Below are 19,342 nucleotides of genomic sequence, written 5' to 3' on the forward strand. Positions count from 1 at the left end.
GGGACTCGCTGCTTTAGTCTGAATATGGTCAACTGTGACACGGCTGCGACTACCTTACAGCGAGCCACAGCCTACCTTTTAGAGCCTAAAAAACACGAGAATGGGTGATTTTTTTTTCTAAACGGGAAGCAGGTTCCGCCTCCCTTGGAAGACAGGAAACAAACAAATGGACATTTGCCATTCTACATTTGCTATTCTTATTCAGTATGGTGCTTCTATAGTGCCACGTGCGGCAGTGCACGGCTTCTTAATTCTCCAACTGTGAGTTTTTGCTTCTGCCCTGGCACTAGTTCCTAGGTGAACTCTCGTGATAGGGGGCAGGGTGGATGCTGCGCCAGCATCCATGCAAGATAACTCTATCTTTCATCCTTTCTAAGGTGATAAAGTGAGTGCCTGTGGGTAATACTAAAAAGTACTGTGCACGGTTCTATAAAGTCATAAAAAGTGTAGAAGTGTGCTGTATAAAACAAGTAAGAACCTGATGAATTTAGAGGGGACCCACAGGTAATCAAAAGAAAGGGTATTTACTTCCAGACAGTGAAAGTGTTCTCACATTCGCAGCACAGGCACACAAAAGACCGGATCACGAAAAGCCACGCTGGCTCAGCGCATCTCTTTTTTGCGTGTGGGATATTTAAAGTTCATACACAAAATTCGGATATTCTCAGAGTTACTGCACGAAACACAGACAGAAAAAGTCAGGAACAGTGGGCAGAGATTGTCCTTGTCTGTTTCCGAATTACTCTGTCTAAAATCCATGCATTAACTCTGAGAAATCTGGAATTATATGTATGAACCTTAGACACCGCAGTGTTCGGCTCTGCGCAGAGCCATCGCAGCTCTTCAAGAGAACATCACATGAGAGCGGAGGCATTTCAGGTCCTAAACGGGAACAGGGGTGTATCCCCTATGGTGCCCCTGGGGGGCGAAGGAGCGTCGCCCCCCTGTCATTATCGTTTTATTTTTCAGCTCCTGGCTCAGTCAGCAGTATGTGAATGGAGGGGTGGGCCTGGGCCATGGGAGAAGGAGAGGGGGAGTGGAGTCTGTGCTCTTCTAAGTGCGCAAGTGTGTTTGGCCAGCCAAAACACACATTCACACTTAGGTATCTCCAAGGGTTGGAGAAACTGGACAGGCCCCAGGTTAGGTTTAGCATGAGAGCAATTCCAGGATTGCTGGGGAGCCTGTGCTAGACTGCCAGTGAATGCTGGGACATCAGAAGAGCAAAGGAGAGAGACAGCAGGCGGCGACATGAAAAGGCACTTTAAAAAAAAAATATATATATATATATTTCAACCCTACGAACTCTGGCCAGTCTCCCAGTCTCAGGGTCCTCCCTGAGTGTAATCCACTAACATCCACATTCTATGTAGACCCATCACACCGACCTCACGATGGAGCTTTAAAAGATGAACGGGGCAGGGCAGTCTTACTTCAAGATAACTTGTTGCAATGGGATTATTAATAGCCAAGCAAGATATAGCCTGCAATTGGATAAGACCTCATCTCTTAGGGATGGCATGGACTGAAGTGCTAAGGCCAAAGAACATGTATGTACTTCAAGGGGGTACACACAGAAATACCACAAGATGTGGGATAGATGATGGAACCACTCATAATATGTTTCCTAAGTATAATTATTGATTTGCCAATGGTTTTAACAAAGTCTTATCATTTGTTTCCAATCAGGGGCTTGCCTTGTGACTACTGCATGTTGTCCTCTTTTGACAAAATGAATAAGAAGTTTGAAAATTAAAAGGAGTACAATGGTCACTCTGCATGATGTAAAAATATATCCCATAGTATAGCCTTCAACTTTCGAGCTACAGTTGCAGCGTGCAACTAAGAGGTGCATATGTCAAAGAAGATGGGCAAGGTCTCGTTACATAATGCTTTAAGTCACACCAGCCACAATGTCATTTAAGAATGAATACAAACCACAGCCCCAGAACAACTCTCCAGCCGTTTGTTTCTCCATCTGCATAGACTATCATTTTTTTGTAGTTGCATTATGTTTGCAATAAGAGATAAAACATTGCTCGGGAAGACCTAAAGAAGTTTTGCACACATTTTTCTTAGTACAGAAATATTGCTGGGAAAGGGTGCGGCTTAACATTGCAGTGCAAGATAGACACAGAGTCCTCCAGTCGCCTTTGTGTCCTTGCATATACACAAAAACGATGCACTGCTTTCATCTTAACTGAGACAAATAAATATTGTAATCAAACAATTCAGTTGCTTATATGCAGTAGATGCATGGTAATAATTTGTGTCCTTCGGGCATTAGTAGTATGCTCCGGCCTCTCAGCAGCCACTGGTGCTGGTTTCAGCTGCAGCACCCAGCTCCTGAATAATCATAAGGGCTCCTCATGTAGCCACCAATGGGCCTTCCTGGATGGTGACCCATCTCCTCCCACATAACCTCCAAAAGGCCATCCACAGCCCACAACAGCCCCCTCCAATTAACTACCAACAGATGCATACAACACCCTAAGAGTCAATATATAGCTGCAACAGACTCTTTCTTAGCTCATAACAAATCTTTACATGGCCCCCAACAGGCATTTACATAGCTCTGAACAAATGTAAATATCCAACAAACAGGCATAGTTCCCAAGAGTCCATACATAGCTCCAACATAACCTAAAATAGCCCCTAAGTGATTATTTGCATCTTAAATAGCGCTAAACACACCTGCACATATTGTTGCACAGAACTACCTATACCCCAATAGATCATTGTACATAGCTCCCAGAGGCCTTGCATAGCCACTACCCGACCCATCACATACCTCCCAGGAGCCATTAGATATACACAGAAGATGTCCTTGTTCTCCCAGCAGACCGTCATGTGGCACTTAATTAACCCTAATAAAGCCCCCCACAACGCAGGTGCTGCTAACAAACTCCCACATACTCTAAACTGGGAATCTCATAATCCCCAGAAGATCCACACATACCTTCAGCATACCTACAGACACCCTGACCTTGTCCCCATGTACAATATAGTAGGTGCCCACGTAGCACTCAGCAGGCCTTTATAGCACCACACATATTGTGCATACAATATTGAGTGGTTAGCAAGGTGAGCAAAATCAATATAGGAGACACGTTCACTAACTGCATTTAATTATGGCAGTCCTTTAGTCAAAAATATATCACTTGAAATGATTATATTTACGGGCCAAAATAAAAGCGTCTCTTTGTTGGTATTAAGATTGTTAAAACCCATAAACACACTTCATGTGAAGCTTTGGCTGTGTTTTGTCACTAAACACATGCCTGAGAAGTGCTTTATCTTGGAAGCGCCTGGGGTTATCCTGTCCGCACCAGGTGAGTGTAAGCAGCAGGTTGTAGGATGTTCTGGAGAGGATGACACACCTGTTCAGAGCTTGTGGGCCATTACGTCTTGCCCCTGGCCACGCTGGAATTAAGCACTGGATTTTTCTTTTATCTGATTAGTGTAACCATGCCTCCTTCCTGCCCTGTACTGTAATTGACGTCTATGTTTAGTTATCAACACCATGGAGAAGATAAGCTACCTTTTCAGTGAAGTTTTTAAGAGTTTTATATAGCGTAAACTCGACCCAAGCGCTGTACATGAACACCAGTTACATTACAGAAGCTCATGTTAATTATATTTTTTAGGAGGGGGAAATTACGTGATTTGCCCATATTGCACATCTTCTGTGGTTATCTAATGGCTCCTAGGAGGAGTTGGCTGTGGGGACCTTAATCTTTAACCAGTATTCAAGCAATAAAACTGAGCCTTCTCCCTCCACTGCCCCTGAGAATTCAAGTAACCTTAGATTGCTACTCTGCAATATTCCCTCAGCCCAAAATGCTCCAGAGTTCTATATTAGTGGTTTTAGGCTTTTGGACAATAGATTGAAAACTCCTTAAAGACTGGGAGTATTTAAGGCATGGTGCAATTGAAGATAGGGGTAAAATTGTCCATATTTGTAAGTATGTGTCAAGTAGGCAAATGATCGGATACGGTCACCTTTCCAGATGTTTCCCAACTGAGATATTCCAATGAGGTCCCAAGTGCAAAATCTGTGCAGCCCTACAGTGTGCTTAAGTCAATTGCCACACCAAAGCAGAGATTCAGCAGTCAGAACACCCTCCCACTTAATCCATCTAAGGGTGACTATTATACTTCTTAAAGTGACACAAAGTTAGCCTCGTAGAAGTTCCTAGTAGAGAAGGAACATAATTTGTTTGATGCAGTCTTTTTTTTTTTAAATTGATGGAATAATGAATAAAACAAGTTTGGGAACTTATTGTAGACCATCTATCTATGGAACTGATTGACTCAGAGCACTCCAGCCTAGAGCTATGTATACTTGACTTGACTTTCACGATGTACAGCGCTCCATTGCATTTTTGGGTAGGTTTGTGCGATACCAATAAAACATACATACATATAAACAGAGAAACAGGTGCCTGGTTATATTCAGGGTAGAAAGTGACCCACACCCATGTCCACTGACAATCAGTGAAGATCCAGCCCAGGCTCACAGTATAGGCTGGACTGGTTATAGCGCATTCAAAGGGGCAATACACAATTAAAAGGAAACTCTGCTCACTATCCGTGCTTGTGGGAATACTCCAGCTGGACTGGCACTGCCTCCTACAGAGCCATAAAAAAGTGCAGGGTAGGCAAACCCTTTATTATTTGAAACACTATCTCCTATAAAAGCACACACACCCTAAAGTAATCTGGAAGATCTTGACAATGAGAATTGGCTTCACGCACAATAGGCTAGTGACGTGTATCTCTTCTTATCGGCACCTGCGATTCCAAGCAAGATCTGTTCCTAGGGTCGGTGCCGGCCCGCCACTGTCAGTTGTCCTGTTTCGGTTTGACTAGCTACAGGCCTCCCCTTCTCTAGGGATGACTGTTGTGATGGATGGAGCTGGTCACTAGTCAGTCATAAGGTCAGAAATCAAGGCCAGGATGTTAATGTTCACCTTTCCAGCAGCAATGCTTTGTGTCTGATAGTGTTGTTCTCTGGCCAGCCCAACACCCACTCCTCCACAAGGCCACATGCGCTCCAGCATGGACTGCAGGGTACTCTGCAACACAAATGTAAATACCAAATGTCCAGCTGGGACTGATGGAAAGAGATTTGATTAGGTGTTAGGTGAGAGGTCTGCATCTGCATATTTTAGCGAGCTTTCGGCAATGTGCCCCATAATCACACTCTCACCTGCCCATGCTTTGTCGCACTTTTGTTCTTTTACCATCCATCCACACAGCTCATCCATTAATCATTTCACTCTCATTTGTCCATCCACTCATCCTCAAACACATTGAATGAGTGAGTGAGGATGGATGAATAAATCATGCTCATGTTCAATAACCGAGTCATACATTAAACCATCCTCACTTGTGTCCATGCATCCAGTTCACACATTCATCCACATACTGTCATTCACTCATCCACTGCTTTATCTAACATTTATTAGGTTGCTTAACTTATCCATCGTTCCACTTCCACTCATTCATCCAAACGTTCACACACTCCCACACCTTCTCACACATGTCCACCCAATCCTACTCGTTTTATGTATCCAATAATCTAGTCTTACACTTTTATTCATTCATCCATGCATCCAACTATCTTTACTCTCCCATCGCTGTTTCCATGCTTCCATCCTCACTCTGCCATTAATTCAGTCTCATTCATGGTCATTCATTCATTCTTACATTCATTCACCAATTTGTACACATCAATATATGTATACTCACACGTTTATTCCTACATGCAACTCACTCATCATGAAACAGCATGTTATATTTTACCAGTTTTTGCTCTTAGCATGCCACTCGGTCCAACAGGCATCTCGAAATACGCTGGCGTACACCAAAGATATTCAGGAAACAAGTCAAACCACAGAGATTGAGAGTGCCGTTCAGTGTTGGTCTGTCATTCCCTGAAAGTCTCCCTAATAAAAAGTGGGTACGTTTTTAGGTCGAATTTACTAGTAGCTTTTGCTGCCTGCATTTATTATTATTGGCGTGTGAACAAGCATTTCAAGAAATCAAATGGAGAGTTAGCAGTGTCAACAACATGGCATAGTTTGACCCAAAGTGGCACACGGAGCTCACGGTGAGCACCAGTCCGGTGGGCCTGGGAGTCATCTTGCCACGCCATTGGCATGATAAAAAAAATCGATTCCGAATTGCATCCTATGCCAGCCAAAGTTTGACGGATGTTGGAAGATCCTATTCACAAGCAAAAAATTAGATTCTGGCAGTGGTGGGTGTGTGAACACTATCACATGTTCTTCTTTTGTGAAATAATAACCATGTACTCATGTTAATATTCGGAAATTCTCAAGCAAAAATGCCACAGAGAATTGAGCAGTGGGGAATCCGTTTGCAAGAATACTCGTACTCTAGTGGACACAAACCTAGGAAAGACAAACACCCAGTGGATTACATGTCTACCTACCCACTCACTGGAAACCAAAGCACACCATCACCAGCCGAAGAATGCATGAACTTTATAATTAGTCAGGCACACCACGAGTGATGTTGTCAGACATTATTGAGGAAGTCACCCCAGCAGACTATCCTGGCAGAAAACAATTGATTGCATTGGCCCAATACAATTTGACAATTATGTGATGGTTTTGATGGACGAATATTCAAGATTGCCAATCTTGAAACAGATCTCATCCAGAAGCGCGAAGTCAGGCATCCCAAAGCTGAATGAGATATTTGGGGAATGTGGCATCCCAGAGACAGTCAAGACAGATAACGGACCCCCTTTCAAAAGACATGAGTTCACTGAATTCGCTGCACATCTAGTTTTAAAACACCAGAAAATAATGCACCTCTTGCCCTAAGCCAATGGTATAGTGGAGCGATTCATGCGGACCCTTTAGAAGGCGATATAACAAGTGGAATGTGAACACCTACTACTGCAACAAGCCCGAAATATGATTGAACAGCATATCAGAACAACCTACATAGCAACACAGGACAATGCCCGACCACCCCCATGTATGGTTGGGAATTACGGGGCAGAATACCACGATGGAACCACCAACTGAACCAAAATCGTAGTCAGAAGTCGCCCAGACAGAGAGGGAGATGGAACAAAGAAGCAAAGGAAAAACACGCCAGAGCACACATATCCATGGTAACACCGTTGAGTTACTTTTTTGTTTGAAGAAAACAATTTAAATATGGCCACTGGAGTTTAAATAATTGAAGTTATTGCAAATCTTTGCAATGGTACTGGTTTTATCGAGCTTGAAAGACTTTGGCTGTGCCCAGATTGATCTGTAGGGTGCCCAGAGATGTCCGCCGCAGGAGTTCAACAAGCTTAGCTAGCTTGGCTAATTATTATGGACACTGCCATGACAGCATTCCAGGGAAATGTTTCAAGACATCTATGAACCGTTTCAGCAGGACTCTGCAGCAACCTCTTTCAAGTTAAAACCCCTATAGGGCTGAAAATGGAGATCCAGGTTGAATCGTTTTAGTCATCTGAAACGATATTTTCTTCTTGAGAAAAAAATGCTGTCCTAGAAGAGGGCATAAATTCACTTACAAACTGCTTCACAAAACCTACACAATACCTTTGTGCCAACCTCTGGGTAACACAGAAGTGAAAATAAAGTGATTAGAAGGACTAGTCACTTAGCTGGTTTTAATAAGAACACACCCTCTGAGATGAATTTAGAAGTAGGCAAGACGGTACCTGCTGCTATTCAACGAACCAACCAATAACCAATATACTATAGGAAAAAGAAGTATGCACCCACATGGAATCAGCAAACTGGCCCCTAGGATAAAAAAAACTACAGTTCAGTGGCAAAAGGCAAGCGAAAATGGTAGGTCGTGCAGCAGCATGAAAATTCAAGGCTCGGTGTGCTTCTAAGGTCCGGAAGTTACAATTTCCACCCATTCCTGGTTGATAAAACATTAAAGTATGTGACACTTCACACTGCTCCTGGCAAGCCACACTTTGGAGGAACTAAGACGCCAAATATGTGGCACACTACTTGAGACTGCAATTAATGCTCCATTGTACTGCACAGAGCTTTAACTACAGATTTAGCTTTGTACTACACGGAGCCTGTGCTTTTTTCACACTGTAATCTTACGCAAATCCTGATTATTGGATTTTGTATACTTAAAGGTATATCATGTTTTCCTTACACTTTCATTTAATTTCTCCTTGTGGGAGACTGAGCACGATATGTCGCACACAATCTGAAAAATTGTGTGCTGCGTAATGCAACCTCAGATTTCACTTCATGACTTTAGACAGTGTATGGAAAACACATTTAGCAGGTATCTCACGTGACATTTGTACAAGAGGAAACACTTCCTATACGGTTCTCACATAGACGACCACCCAAGGGTATTTTGTTTAACACATGTCATTTTCTAAACATTATGGGGGTGATTCTAACTTCGGCGGGCGGCAGAGGCCGCCCGCCGAAGTTCCCCCACCAAAATACCGCTCCGCGGTCGAAAGACCGCTGAGGGTATTTTGGGATTTGCCCTGGGCTAAAAGGCCGCCCGCCAGCCCAGGGCAAATCAACCTTCCCACGAGGACGCCGGCTCAGAATTGAGCCGGCGTAGTGGGAAGGTGCGACCGGTGCAGTGGCACCCGTCGCGTATTTCAGTGTCTGCATAGCAGACACTGAAATACTTTGTGGGGCCCTCTTACGGGGGCCCCGCGGCACCCCCTACCGCCATCCTGTTCCTGGCGGGAGACCCGCCAGGAACAGGATGGCGGCCGCCATGGAGGATTCTGCAGGGCAGCGGGAAACCGGCGGGAGACTGACGGTTTCCCGCATCTGACCGCGGCCGAACCGCCGCGGTCAGAATGCCCTGCGGGGCACCGCCGATCTGTCGGCGGTGCTCCAGCCGACCCTGGCCCCGGCGGTCTCGGACCGCCGGGGTCAGAATGACCCCCTATGTGTATTAAGCATTAAAACGTTTTGCAATTTCACTCACTCAAAGGAAAACTCAATCTGACATAGAGGATCACTGTTAAATAGTGCGAACAGTGAAGGATGGGGACACTTTAGCCATACAAACAACACATCTCTCTATTGAAGCAGTAACATTCCACACACATTGGAGTCTCACAGAAAGTGACAAGGAAATCTTTGCATCTAAGGATATGAAATTACAGGCATGTGTACACACAAAGGCTTGACCCAGCAATTCTTGGTCTTGTTCCATCAGAAGAAGTGTAAACATCTAAATGTAAAAAAAGATCGTAACTTGGGTGTCTACTAGGAATGTAGGCTCAGACTGTTGTCAGAGTCCACGGAGGTTGCACAACTGGTTCACAAGGGAGTAGACACATACCGTTAATTAATGCATTCTCGCAGTTTTCTAGGTTAAACCACAGGCTGATCTTGGATTTGACAAATCATGTGTTCCACGTTCTTCAGGCTGGGCTTCAGCCCCTTGTCTCCAGCCTGTTCAGGCAATCCTCGGTCTGAGCAGGGAAAAGCTTCTCCAATATTTTGCTTAAAAGGGCAGGTTGGAGATTTAAATCATAGCCCATCAGCACATTCATATTAGGAACAGTTTCTTCTGGAATGGTAATACCATGGCCTTTTCATGACCTCTCAGAGTAAGTTTTACAAGTGGAATTTAAGCATTCGAGGTCTCAAGGGATGGATATTTTTATATGGAGAAGGGTAGATTGTAACTGCAGTTCGGTTCTAATTCAGTAATGCCACAGTCTGAAAGACATTTTAAATTGACACCAGAATACTAAACATCTTTCTAAGCTTGGTGCATGTGTATTGGTCATCGTAGTCAGGGATTTGGCTATCAACCGTGCAGCAGGTGCACTGGCACTGCAGCCTAGGGGTTGTAGAGACCCCCATTAATGCCAGTAGAGGGCCCATTTTTTTTGCTTGCAATGCATAGGCAGGGCCACTGGAATTATGCGATTGCGCAGCCATGGCAAATTCTGCATAATTATAGATTTGCCTCATTTACCACATAATCCATCAATTGCCACATAATCTGGAGATTTTAACAAAAAAAAAAAGTTTCTACCTCAAACGCTTCAAATGTACTAAAAATGTGCCAACACATGATGCTGCAAAGTGGAAGGCCCTTTGCAAAGATGGACCGGTCACTTTTTGTTGCTTATTGCTATATTTCAGTGTTAAATTGGTACTAATGAGGTGCAGTCAATGCCAAGAGATTGTTACCAAGTTTTTAAAAGATGAAATGATGAATTAATACCATTACAAAATGTGGCAAATTATGTCGCATAATTTGGCTTTTCTTGCCGCATAATTTGCTCAACGGTGCCGCAAAATGTGTTCCTCTCCTGCTACAGAATTCCAGTGGCCCGGATTATAGGGCTCGCGAAGCCCTTGCTCTACCACTGACTTTACTGAGAGCATATAAAAAACAATGCTACTAGTATAGTTCAAAGCTAAACACGTCAATTGAAGAATAAAAAATCATGCATTTCAAACTAAAGAGTCCAAATATGCCTTGTTGCACTTGTGTGACCAGGGTGGAGACGCCACCTTAATTAACTATGTTGAACGCGCAGCTGTGAGCTTTGATTCAGAACACGGATTAACTGACTAAAGCGAAGCGTACTTTGTACAACACTACTTAAGCCAACGTGGACCAGCAGCGCGTGGACAGAGTCGCGCCCCTGCAGGCTCGGCTGGTCTCGAGACGTGGGGGGCACTCGTTCTCAGGGGGGAAAACGTGGGCATGCGTCTTACCTTGGCAGACGGGCGCCGGAGCTTCTCAGCTGCAGCAGCAGGGGCTCAGCCGTGCGCACTTGTACGCGAAGGTCCCCTTCATTTAGCCCCGTTGAACGCCGTGGAAGCCCCCTGCTTAGGTGCACGCCAAATCCAAGAGCCTGCGGTGCACAGAGAGACGGAGGCAGAGTCAGTGAGGGGAAGAATTTCAGCTGCTGCTGCTACTGTTCTACGAGCATTTGAGCTATTTTCAGCCGCAGACGGGGTTTGTCTACAATCAGGATAAAAATGTAAGGCTAAACGGCTCCCCACCCCTCCCCAGCGCTCTGCAACCAACACAAAATCAGGAAATCCACAGCCCAAACTGTGTTCCTTTTCCAAGTTCTTGGTTAAAGGAAAAGAGCAGCGGCCGCAGCAGAGGATCAGGAAGTATTAATAGGGCTGCAGCCGGTGCCCGGCGCCACTGTTGTTCGTGGCAGAGGACGAATAACCCGCAAAACACTGTCCTGTATGTTTTCAGTGATTCTGAAAGGGCGTTTCCGATATTGGCTAGGCCTTCACTTAATAACTCTGCGCCCCTGCGCGCATTCATGCTGCAGTTTGAGGCCCTTTGGCCTTCCTTGGCCCCGCAGTGCCTATCCGTGAAGTCGCATGTGATGCCCTCTACAGTCTGGGTGCCAGTGCCCAAAAATCCCTAGGGCTCTCATAAGATTCCTGCCAGCAGTTTATTTCCAGTTTGCATATGAATTTCCATCCCCATCCACGGGCTATTTTCGAATGCGTGCGACTGGACACTGTTGACAGTGCTCATCGGTCACTGGGGACAGGGCGTCCATTTAGACGAAGGAAGGAGTTACCTCAGCCCACTTCTCGGGAATTAAAAGTGTCAAGCAAATTAACTGCGCCTTCGGTTTGTCATTAAACATCAGAGGGTGTTTCTGCCGCTCTAGAAGAGTGGCTGCTATGCTTGGCATGCGAACGAGCAGAGGTTGCATATGACAGCACCACGTATAGGTCTGTGTGTTTATTGGCACTTAGCCTCCCGCAGCCCTTGTCACGTGAAGCCGCTTTACCGTGTCCAGCCCCATCAATCTCGTGCTACAAAATGGCCGGCCTTGAATGTCTCTGTGTGCCATGACAAAGGATTGCTGGTTTCCAAGTACTACACTCTAAGCAAGGGCTCCCCTTTTGCAGCTCCCAGTGCAATATGATGTATGGACTGTATGAATTGTTAGATGTGTGTGAACACTGAGGTAAGGCTTATCTCACAGTGGTGCCAGCAGAGGCAGTGCATTAAAGAGTATATCAGTCCTATTCCACTACAGATTCAGTCTACAGTATTTTATATAGGTGATGCACAATAAATAATTCACAAAATTTCAACGGTAGAGGCGTGTTGGGATGAGAATTTCTCTTGCATGGGATAGGGATTTGTTCCCCTGTCCTGATTGCTAACTGCAGATACATACAGTATCCTGATTTTCATAGTGGCCCTAGCATCACAATAATCTATCGCAAATGCAGAGCCCTAGGCCTGTCCCTGATAATCCGAAGTCTTGAACCGGTCCTCTGACTAGGGGAGCACACCAAGTATGGCCTCATAGTGAACACAAGGCTTCTGTCACTGTCCTGGGAATAGTACACTATGTTTTTGAGATTGATAGTGTGATAACACCTTTATATGTGTATTATTGAGACTGCAGCCTCCAGGACACTTTTGTGTAAAACTCGGCTATGTGCATGTCCAGAAACGTGCTCTGTTATCCTGTGTGTATGCAGAGTGTGTGTGAATGTGTAATATGCTGGTAACATGAGTACCACTTAGTTTTCATCCTAGTGGTGAAGTATCAGACTGAAGTTTCTATTGTATTTGGTGAGGAAGCTCCTAGGTCATGCACGCCCTTTTGACTATACCTGATTACTGCTTCAAAGAGGCTGATGACAGTCAGTTGCAGAAACCTCACGCTTCATAGTGCCTGTGTTGTGGGTGCACCGGTTTCGAGATAACCCACAGTGCTACGTCCTAGGAGAAGTGTCACGCTACATATTGGTTTTGTGTGGACAACAGCCTCAGAAAGGTTCTGAGGTTGGCTACAGTGGATACACTTGTCGCTGTAGAGAAAATGTATATAAGAGTGGGACCACCCTTCTTTGTTCCAATTCTTTCATGACCAACGAAGGACGTGCTCCACAGGGTACTCTAAGGAATGCTGTGTGATTAGGGCTGGTGTCTGCCTGACATCTGATCTTGGAGAAGTGAGGAGAAATCACTTGCAGTCTGCAGTTTCTGTTCGAGGTGCTGAGTGTCTGCCTCCCTGGTAAAGGAAGGAGCCTGCCTGGCTGTGCAGGAAGGGAGTCTGCCAGGAAGGAGAGGCCCAGCAGGTCATAGGGACTGAAGAACACCCAGAGGATGATGACTACCTTTGAGCGAAGCCAGGAGTCACCCGTGCTGCACAGAATCATCCCACTAATCTATCAGACAAGGTTCCTGCAAGAAACTGCTTCAAGCACTGGCCCAATCTGGACTACAACTGTTGTGGTGACTGGTCCGGCATGATTAGGGCTGCAAGGGTAGGCATACACCCCTTCTCAAAGCCAGGATACCTCGCTTTACAAATAGACATAACTGCCATGGTAACTGGGGCAGCCCAATTGGAGCTCCAGCTGCAGTAGTGACCGCACTGACCAAGTCACGGTCTGAACCCATATCCACTGGATAGCACCATTGGGGCAAACTCTCATCCGTAGCTGTGCTTTCACCTGTGTGTCGGGGCTGCTGCTCACTGTTGAACTGAGCTGGGCAGCTGTGTGTATGGAAATATGGGCCACACCTGACCTCCTTGGCATTCCCTGGCACTGTTAATGCTCACTGCAGGCTTCCACCTGTGGAGAATGGTGAGGCAGCCAGATCTGTTTGGGAGGAGTGTGAAAGACTAAACATGTTACACACTACTCCACTAGGGGTAAGACGTTTGAAAAACGTGACCTAAGTGCACATTTGACTCGTGGAATGGACACTGCCCCCAAGATTGATTTCTGCTACTGTTGTAACTGTGAGGTGGGTGGGGCAAAGGATTTAGGGGACAAGCTATCCTGGGGGCGCCCAGGCAAGATTTGAACAAAGGACATTAAAGGGTGTAATGCCACAAGTGGAGAATCGTATCTAGGATCACTGCCCTGAACACTGGATTGAACTGTATCTAGTACTGCTATGTGGTTAGAAATATTTTTCCTTGAAAAAACAAGCAATGGGCTGGACATTCAAGTTATGGTGTCTGTTGGTTGTTTGTTGAACTCGTGCATCCCGCACTACCTTCCTGAGAAGCCTTTGAATGCTGATCACATCTAGACCAAGAGTTGGGCATGGAAAGGGTTGCACTTGACCAAGTTGCAAACTTATGAAGCGAAAGACCCTAGGAGACCAGTGGCAAATGTCCTCAGTCACAAAACTTAGGGCCCACTAGATCCTCATTTCCCTTTGGCCCCAAATTCTGTGCAAATTATGTGCAGCACGGGTGACTCCTGGCTTCTCTCAAAGGTAGTCATCATCCTCTGGGTGTTCTTCAGCCCCTTTGACCTGCTGGGCTTCTCCTCATTTCCCTTTGGCCCCAAAAGGAACCAACACGGTTTCTGTGTCTAGTCATATCAGTGCAGTGCATATACATTAGTGGTCAAGAACAATTATGTACATATACTTCCTTAAAATCCACAGTTACAGCGAAGTTTTAATTAAGATATACAACTGAAACCACATGAAAATGGACAGCTTTGTTTAGCTAAACAAACCACAATTCACGCCTAGCTGTGAAAACCATATCTACTACCCAATGAGGCAGTCCATGACTTAAGAGTATTTGTGTCAATAAATAACTAGACTTAACAATACAACATCATGTAATAACAACACATATCTAAACAAACAAATGATACCGTATCCATAGCAATGTCATTGATAATGTCTGTGGCAAGGGGATTTGTAATGTAGCCAATATTGTAATAATGTAATTTATCATTCAATGTGTCACATCATGTTTTAGGTCATGAGGGAAAGTTATGGCTTTAACGGCAAAGGAGTGAGTTATCGTTTGGTTACATAACCATAACAGAGATTTTTCTGTTTTCTGTTTTATTGTTTAACCATAAATTCACTTCAACTGTGTTTTTAAAGGGGATAGATGAGTTGTTTAAACATGTGTTAATGTGTTTGGAGCAGAATAAACCATATTTTATCTGTAAATATTTTTCAGTCAATGGTCAGTTATTTTTTAATGATATACTACATCCACATTCTGTACATCGAACTCTTGATGTGCCTGAGCTTCAGCTGCAATATGCTGGGGTTTATTGCAGGGCCTTGATGCTGGTCTGTTGCCCACAACCTTCAGACATGCACAGTAACGTCTTGACACAGTGTGCCAAACCACGGGTCCACAGTTTGGTCATATACAGCAATTTTCCACAGAGGCTTAGCTTGAGATACATGCTTTCATTAAAGCAGGTACTCCATCCAAGTCATTCAGGGCCTGATTCTAACTTTGGAGGACGGTGTTAAACCGTCCCAAAAGTGGCGGATATACCACCTACCGTATTACGAGTCCATTATATCCTATGGAACTCGTAATACGGTAGGTGGTATATCCGCCACTTTTGGGACGGTTTAACACCGTCCTCCAAAGTTAGAATCAGGCCCTCAGTGTTTAATAAGGTCAGAATGAGGCATTGCTAGGAGGGATTTTGGAAGGGGCTTCTCCTTGGCTCACCACCCCACCTTCCAGGAAGCACAGTGGAAGTGAAAGGGAGTGCTGAAGATAATGCGTTAGTTTGAGGTTCTCCGGTGGAGACAGGGAAGAAGAGGGTCTGACCAGTGTGGCAGCACATGTATGTATGGGCTGAGATCAGTGTCTCTGGCTGATATAACGCACCTGATTTACAAAACATAGTAATGTAACATAATCATACGATATGCACCAGTAACATAACTAGGTGTCATTTCCACCGTAGAATTCTTAGCTACAGCATGGCAATGGTAATTCCTCTGGTGAAAAATCAAATGGTTAGCGCTGCTCTTCAGAGGATTTTATATATTTTTTTCCCTCAAAATCCCTCAGGCTCGTGGAAACAAGCAACAAAGCCTTCACAGAGGGCCCGGGAACATTGGGTCATATAAAGGACCTGTAATTTTGAGAAGAGGATGGCTTAGATGGAGAGGAATAGAAACTGAAGCCATATGAAGTGATGTAGGTGTGTGAAGAGCTGAAGAAATACAGGTAATGGGAGAAATAAGTATACAGAGAGTTTAGAGAGGTAACTGTGCAGGAAACGTTGCTGGAAAAGAGAAGAGAGAGAAAAAGGTTTGATGCAGAGGTAAAGAAATAGTAATGTATTAGAGGAGGACAGGATATTCACGGGTGAATCAATAGAAGAGCAGAATGAGTACAACACATGATGAGATGGAGATAGGTCCTAAAGACCAGTAGGGAATATGTGAGGTAGAATGGTAGAAGTAATAAAAACAAGCATTTGCAATGCAATGGGTCGCACATCTTCTCGACTTAGAGCTATTAGTGTTGTAAAGTCCTAACTGGACTTTTATTGCCACAGAAATTGAAAATGAAACGTAATACAGTTTTACATAAGGGAGCCGATTTAGAACACCATGCCATGAGCATGAAGGGAAGCGCAAAAGGAAACAGAAGTTCGCTCGCCGTCAAACGTATTGGCAAATGTGCAATTATCCATGTAACAGGCTCAATGTCATTCAAAGTGCTCGACGGCTAATGCCCAGCGAGATCGGGCTGCATAGGAAATTTTAAAAAACAAAGTAGTCCAGAAGCCATATGGAAAACATGGAGCCTTGTATGTTTTCAGTAGTTGGTCGGTGTGTTGGAGGAGGGCTACACACCGGAAAAGGCATGACATATGCATGCATTTCACAAATTAAAGCAAGCAGTTTTTAAAAGGCAAGCCCAAAGAACCAACAAAACTGATGGGCGTGTGGTGGGCGTGTTTAAAAATCCACAGAGAGATTACAGCAGGCTAGAGCGCTTGCACACTTGACCCTAAAAACTAGACCAAGGTGAAGACAGGCGATTAGGAGATGGAAAGTGAAAAAAGTTTGGAGAGGTGAAGATGGGGTAGGAATACCAATTAGTGAATAAGGAAAGATGAAGATAAAAGTGGGACAGATGAGCTAAGGCTGTGAAATACTGATAAAAGGGCCACAAAGGAAGTGTAGAGAACATGTGAGGGAGACAGTGACAGGAGAAACAATAGCTGCAAAAGGACGACCATAGGGCAGGTAGGAAAGCTGAGTAAGGGGACATGAAAAGATTAAAATAAAGGTGGCAGCGATGAGAAGGGCGTGTGAAGAGAGGGTTATGGAGCAGGCAGAAAATATATGAGCAAACTAAGTATAAGAGTGATGTACAGTGCTAGAGAGGCATGAAGACAGGAGAAGGAGCTAATTGTAAGGATCATGAAAGGGTTAATCGAAAGTGAGTGAGATGAGTAGTGTTCAGGGAACTATATAATAAATCGTGAACCAGAATCTGCATCAGGTTTATTCCGGATATTACACTGTTCAATGTTCAACACAAACTTATCTTGAATATTTTTAACAACATTAGCACTCCCAACATCATCCTCTGAATCGCTGTAACTGTGGTCTTTGTCTTTATGTATGCATTTGACTCTGTTTTTTTTCTTTTTACATACTTTACCAAGTGACCCATTATGCCACAGTTATTACACCTTTGTTTCACAGCCGGACAGATTTTTTAAAATGCTAAGTGTTCTTTACTACCACAACGGTAACACCTTTTTTCTTTATTTCAAAGTTTCTCCCTGTAGCTTGTTACAGATTCCTTTTCCAGCTTTCGGTTGTTCACTTTGTACACACCACTCTCTTCTCTAGCTGGTTGCTTCAATTCTGTTGTAGATCTTGCTGAAATTTCAGCTTTACATATTATAGGTACTGAGTCCTCCAGCTGGGCATCTCCATTTATCGTTATCGTTCTTGTATTGACTGATTGTTAGCATGCATGACTAGTTGATATTTAACGAGGCCATCATGTAACACCCCAAACTTAGTCAATTGCCAATCTTTTCAAATCTGCTATATAGTCATCAACATTTTCCCCTTTATTTTGTTTATGTTGAAACATTTTTAACCTTGTAATGCCAATACACACTTTTGAAGCAAAATATTTGTCTAACTCTTGTAAAGCTGCTGAAAAAAATATTTCCATCTCCATCTGGTACATTTTTTTGCATCCTATTATATGTTTTTATACCAACAGGCCCCAAGGAATGTAGGAGGATTCTTTTTTTCTGTTCCGCTGACATTTTCCCTTCTCCATTAATAGCCTCGATATAGTTCATAAAATAATCCTTCCAATCAATCCATTTCATCAACAGTTCGGCTCCTGAGAACCAAAATGCATGTGGAGGATTTATACTAAAGTTCTGTTGTGCCATAGTAACCATTATATATATATACATATATATATATATATATATATAATATTATTTTTTTAATTAAAAACAACCGGAAAAAAACAACTACAGTACTTATTTAAGTATATGAACTGAATATATGTATTTAATATTGTTGATCCTGACCTGTTTCCTGTGAATAAAATCTAGGACCAATCAAAAAGAATGATTTCCCACATTGGTTTCACAAGTACTTATGCTGCTTTGCTCGCATTTACATGGCTTCCATTTCTGTAGTTATAGGTTGCTTTGACAACTCTTCAAGTCTGCGCACAGAAAGGAAATCTTCAGCGCAGCCTAGCTTGCACATAACCCCATAGGATGCTTAATGGCAGCTCTATCATCGCTCTTTGACACGCCTCACACAGCGTGCTCACACTCTTCCACAAGTTGCTATTTGCATGCGGTGTGCCTCGTGCATGGAACTCTCAGCGAAGCTAACTGTGCCGCACACTGTCTCTCGTGCCTCCTTCCAACTGTAAGTACACCCCAATGTCCACACAGTAAATATTCACCTGCAGTGCCGCATCTAAAGCACTCACATTGGTAGAAATGTTCAGATGCCCTCAATTATATGTTTCTGCATCCTCCTCCACGACGTGGCACAATTTCCTCCCATAACACTCTCCCAATTCTCCTCACGAACTCCGTGGATCCAACGCACACTGATAGCACCACTCGTCACCAAATATTGTCATGTAGCCACCTCCTTTAACACGGACAACCGAGCGAAGCAATCAGTGGACTAAATCCATTATTAAACCCTTGCACGCCATGGACATAATGGTTACGTCCATGGCTGCGCCTGTGAGGCGCCATGGACGTACATTTACCGGCCCTCGGGGAAAGTGCTAGCGCTCCCCCCGAGGGCCACCCCTCCACCCCCAGGTAAGGGCTGGAAGGGGAATTGCTTCCCCTTCAACCCCCAACCCCCCTCCCGATCCCACCAGTGATGTCTGATGACGTCAGCACGTGAAAGCAAGCTGACCTCATCAGAGGTCACCTCCCATTGTGCTGGAAGCATGCTTCCAGCGCGATTGTGGAAGAGAAATGCTCAGCATTTCTCTTCCGCTCAGGAGGAGGGGCCAGCAGAGACATGAAAGGAAAGGAAAGGCCTTTCCTTTCCTTTT

General features: G+C 44.3%; 1 protein-coding gene across 28 annotated transcripts in view; it reads right to left on the bottom strand.

The window, feature by feature from the left end:
• The window catches only part of SORBS2 (sorbin and SH3 domain containing 2), a 673,099-nt gene that overhangs the window by 580,708 nt on the left and 73,049 nt on the right, over positions 1 to 19,342 (bottom strand). For 14 of the 28 annotated variants that reach the window (XM_069199913.1, XM_069199887.1, XM_069200019.1 and 11 more), the window contains exon 1: positions 10,740 to 10,868. The exons of 4 other annotated variants lie outside the window; for them this stretch is intronic. The gene's annotated coding sequence lies outside the window, so the exon portion shown is untranslated. Of the gene's footprint in view, positions 1 to 10,739; positions 10,880 to 19,342 lie in introns of those variants that run through there. 10 more of the 28 variants (XM_069200010.1, XM_069199993.1, XM_069199974.1 and 7 more) reach the window with 1 other exon arrangement.

Source organism: Pleurodeles waltl, chromosome 1_2, assembly GCF_031143425.1.
Source record: "Pleurodeles waltl isolate 20211129_DDA chromosome 1_2, aPleWal1.hap1.20221129, whole genome shotgun sequence".
Classification (NCBI taxonomy): Eukaryota; Metazoa; Chordata; class Amphibia; order Caudata; family Salamandridae; genus Pleurodeles; species Pleurodeles waltl.